The 5,000-nt window shown below is 45.9% G+C and overlaps 1 long non-coding RNA gene across 1 annotated transcript in view; it reads right to left on the bottom strand.

The window, feature by feature from the left end:
* Positions 1 to 2,264, bottom strand: part of LOC131948787 (uncharacterized) — a 2,732-nt gene extending 468 nt beyond the window's left edge. Inside the window, exons 1-2 of the long non-coding RNA XR_009388069.1 lie at positions 2,195 to 2,264; positions 1,069 to 1,182 (exon numbers count right to left, since the gene is read on the bottom strand). This is a non-coding gene — a long non-coding RNA (uncharacterized LOC131948787). The remainder of the gene's footprint in view (positions 1 to 1,068; positions 1,183 to 2,194) is intronic.
* Positions 2,265 to 5,000: the final 2,736 nt, after the last annotated feature.

The raw sequence follows: 5,000 nt of genomic DNA, 5'->3' as shown, positions 1-5,000 counted from the left end.
ACTTTTCATTTGCACCCCCCCCCCCTCAAACTTTCGATTTGCACCCCCCCTCGAACTTTTCATTTGCACCCCCCCCCCCCTCAAACTTTCAATTTGGCGCCCCCCCTCAGGTCGGCGCCCGGGGACATATGTCCCCCCCCCCCCGCCCCCCCCCCCCCTCGCTACGCCTCTGTACCAGCAATCAACCTTGGGATAAAAATAAACACACCGGGGTGAACACAACTCACAATACACAATCTCCTGTGCTCTAGACTATTCTAGCCGAAACTTTGAATGACCCGTACTAACAATGATCATGCTTTTGTAATGTAACACAATTTTGGGTTCATTAACCCCCTTTCCCATTGCCAAAATCTATATATATAATTCTCTTCCTGGAGACGATAGAAAACAAGCTGTAAGCGCGCTCCCTACCACCCCACTCCTACATGGTCTGGTGAGCTGTGGTTCACGCTAAAATGTTTACAAGCAGAGCCGGGTTTAGTGACGGCTATTAGGGGCAGATAATTTAGGTTGAAACGATTTTAAACGTAGGGGGTAGGGGAAACTAAGAGGAGCTTACTTTAACGATAAGGAGGGGAGCGGGGGGGGAAGGAATGGGGGGGGGGGGGGGGGGAGGAATGGGGTGGGGGGGTATCGTCCCTTAACGAGCTACTTATAGTGTTTTAAAGCAAATATTTTCAGTGGCAGCGTTGGTACTGTCGAATTCACAAATTATGAATTACTGAAAAGTAGACAATAAAACAACTAAATAGCAGCGTATGATGTGCCGCGGGTCGGCTCGTCCCATATATTTTGTTGAGTATCCCCTTAGATCCTATCCATCAAACTATTTTACAACTTCTAGAAATCTCACAGGCCGTATAACAACACCTGTCATGTCTTTGCAGATAAGCTGACATTTGGGATTACATGACACTTGTCATATACTTAGACAACACATGAAATTTCTACTCACACAGCATCCTGGTACTAGTACACGTCCTGTGACATTTGCAATACATGACACATGTCATACGTACTTACATGACACATGACATTTTACTAACAGATGACATGTGTCCTCACCGAATGCAGGTGTTCGTGTCAGCCCCGTGGCACCCAAACACCTTAGGGAAGGTGTCACTGTACCGCAGTTACCGGAGATTACCCCGATAAATGCATAGGATGTGATGGTGGTACCTGGGGAGATGACATGTGGGATGGTTGTAGAGATGACATGTGTGATGGTGGTACCTGAGGAGATGACATGTGTGATGGTTGTAAAGATGACATGTGTGATGGTTGTAGAGATGACATGTGTGATGGTTGTAGAGATGACATGTGTGATGGTTGTAGAGATGACATGTGTGATGGTTGTAGAGATGACATGTGTGATGGTTGTAGAGATGACATGTGTGATGGTTGTAGAGATGACATGTGTGATGATGGTAAAGATGACATGTGTGATGGTTGTATAGATGACATGTGTGATGGTTGTAGAGATGATATGTGTGATGGTTGTACCTGGGGAGATGACATGTGTGATGGTTGTAGAGATGACATGTGTGATGATGGTAAAGATGACATGTGTGATAGTTGTAGAGATGACATGTGTGATGGTTGTAGAGATGACATGTGTTACGGTAGTAGAGATGACATGTGTGATGGTTGTAGAGATGACATGTGTGATGGTGGTACCTGGGGAGATGACATGTGTGGTGGTTGTAGAGATGACATGTGTGATGGTTGTACCTGGGGAGATGACATGTGTGATGGTTGTAGAGATGACATGAGTGGTGATTAACTGTAACCCTAGCCATAGCCATCAACCTAACCACATTTATTTATAGGAAGCTGAAGTACGCTCTGCGGCCCACCCACCCCCCCCCTTCCTCCCCTGAATGGTTTTTCCAAGGAAATGAATATTCTAAATGGATTCAAAAGGGACTGACCTAAGGGATTGAACAAGGACTAACCTAAGGGATTGAAAAAAGAACTGACCTTAGAGATTGAAAAAGGACTGACCTAAGGGATTGAAAAAGGGCTGACCTAAGGGATTGAAAAAGGGCTGACCTGGGGATTGAAAAGGGACTGACCGAAGGGATTGAAAAAGGACTGACCTGGGGATTGAAAATAAACACCTGGGGGACTGAAAAAGGACTGACCTAAGGGATTGAAAAGGGACTTAAAAGGGACTGAATAGAGAACTGACCTGATAGGTTGACCAGCTCAGTAGCTGTATCTGCTGGACACGGTGAGATAGAGTAGCCGCTCCAGCTGTTGACGCAGTGAAAACATAGTTGGTCAGTAGGTCATTAGGTCATTAGGTCGTTAGATCAGTAGGTCATTAGGTCATTAGGTGGACAGAGCCGGGGTGGTCTAGCGGTAGAGCAATCTTCGCTTACCCGTAAGTCAAATCATCATCCCTATATTTTATCGGTTCCTGCCGTTATCACACGGGGCAGGTGAAGTAGAATTTATGTATTTCAATGACCTCGGCGTACGAAAGATAGTGTGTTCAAACACTTGCCTTACGTCTTTTGTTTTATTTACATGGGTCAGGTACCCATCAGAGCTGAGTCGACTCAGTGACATCCCACACACTCAAGCCCGGAATCCGAACTCGATACTATGAGGTTAGCAGTCGTAAGCTCTACGATCCGACCACGACGTCCTCAGGGTGGGGTGGGCTAAAGTGTGATTTCGTTTTAGGGTGAAGGCTGTGGTGACATGTTACGATAAGCTGGGGTGGGGGAGGGGTAAAAGTTAACCAAAAACGTAATGTGGATAAAACTCGCCTTGCCTGCTAATCTAGACATCATGGCATACAGAATAAACTAAATGAGTCTTTTAATAGAATGTGTATAAATACGTTTCTACAAATAGTTCAAAAGTCACGGAGAAAATATTGGGGTAAACGTCAAACAAAAATAAGACATAAAAAACGTTAAATTTAAAAAAAAAAACGTGAAAAAATTGCTAGAAAAAGCTTCAAAGAACAAAAAGTGTTGAGAATGTCATAGAAAAAGTGACAGAAAAAAGTGACAGAAAGAAAAATCACAGAAAAATAAAATGTCACAGGAAAAAAGTCACAGAAAAAAGTCACAGAAAAAAGTCACAAAAAATAAGTGACACAAAACGTCACAAAACAGCCACAGAACAAAAAACAGAATAAAAAATTCAAAATCAAATCTTTTAGGAACTAAACACGGTTCAAAAAGTTACAGCACAGCCCCCACTTTCTCCGTGGTCATAATGTCCCCGGTAGCAAGGTCTTCAACAGCTACTAGAGAGTATACATTGATTTGCAAACAACAGGACACTCACGCGTTCATATCCACAGAAAACCATGCCGCCGTTCCCCACAAACTGCAAGTTGTGCAGTAGCGTGTAGCTGTTGGGCTGGACCTTCAGCTGTACCTCCATGTAGGATCCCAGCTCGGCCGTCATTATCTGTATGGTGGCCGAGCCTCTGTGGATTAGGATTATCGTAGCTGTGGTCTGTGGATTAGGATTATGGTGGCCGAGCCTCTGTGGATTAGGATTATGGTGGCCGAGCCTCTGTGGATTAGGATTATCGTAGCTGTGGTCTGTGGATTAGGATTATGGTGGCCGAGCCTCTGTGGATTAGGATTATGGTGGCCGAGCCTCTGTGGATTAGGATTATGGTGGCGAGCCTCTGTGGATTAGGATTATGGTGGCCGAGCCTCTGTGGATTAGGATTATGGTGGCCGAGCCTCTGTGGATTAGGATTATCGTAGCTGTGGTCTGTGGATTAGGATTATGGTGGCCGAGCCTCTGTGGATTAGGATTATCGTAGCTGTGGTCTGTGGATTAGGATTATGGTGGCCGAGCCTCTGTGGATTAGGATTATGGTGGCCGAGCCTCTGTGGATTAGGATTATCGTAGCTGTGGTCTGTGGATTAGGATTATGGTGGCCGAGCCTCTGTGGATTAGGATTACCGTAGCTGTACTCCTGTGGATTAAGATTAGCTGTGCCCCGATGGATTAGTAGTAACTGTGCCTTAGTGGATTAACGTCAACCGTGCTTCTGTAAAAGTTTCCCTTTCAAACCTGACGGTCTATAGGGCAAGTGAAGTAGAGTTCGCTTGTTTCTGTAACCTCGGCATATGAAGAGATAGTGTGGTCAGCACTATACCCAGCCGCCTTTACTCTCCGTAACGTGAGTTAGGTACCCATAAAAGTTGGGTGGACTCAGGGACGGTCTACTGACTTGAACCCGGATTCGAACTCAAAACTTACGGGTTAGCGGTCCAGCTCTCTACCGCTAGACCACTCCTGTGGAAAAGGCATATCAACGTACCTGCTCATTAGGACCACGTGACTCACCTGCACCTGATGACGACAATGACCCACCTGCTCATGATGATGACCTTGACCCACCTGCTCACGTTGTTCACGTGACCTACCTGCCCATGACGACCATGTAGCGCCGGCCCCCAGCCACTGACCGGCACGGCCTGGAAGGTTTCACTAATCTGCCCGTTGGTAGCGTCGATTTTGACGGTCAGACTGAACTCGTTCTGGCTGACTAGCTTGTAGATTTGGACACTTCCGTGCTGGACTTTACGGCTGATGTGTGATGGGGGGAGGTTGGGGGAGGGGGAGGGGGGGGGGAGAATGGAAGTGAATTAGAGAGATTGGAAAAGAATGGGTGGACGGGAGAGAATTAAAGTATAAGAAAATATTAAATTGATCGTGTCTTTAGATTTTGTCTTGGTGTGTTTGTAGGCCTAGTGATGGATGTCGGTCTAGTCCTGGAGTTTAGGTTGTGTTTCTATAGGCCTAGTCTTACTGGGTCTATCGGCCTAGTCTTACTGTGTCTATCGGCCATATGTAGTGTGTTTATCGGCCATATGTAGTTTGTCTATCGGACATATGTAGTGTGTCTATCGGCCACATGTCAAAGTGTTTATCGGCCATGTGCCTATCGGCCATGTGTCTATTGGCCATATGTAGTGTGTCTATCGGCCATATGTAGTGTGTCTATCGGCCAT

This window comes from Physella acuta, unplaced genomic scaffold (genome assembly GCF_028476545.2).
Source record: "Physella acuta isolate Inbredline_101_S28 unplaced genomic scaffold, ASM2847654v3 ptg000661l, whole genome shotgun sequence".
Taxonomy (NCBI): domain Eukaryota; kingdom Metazoa; phylum Mollusca; class Gastropoda; family Physidae; genus Physella; species Physella acuta.
Note: the sequence above shows the minus strand (reverse complement) of the source record. Positions and strands in the feature narration are given on the sequence as shown.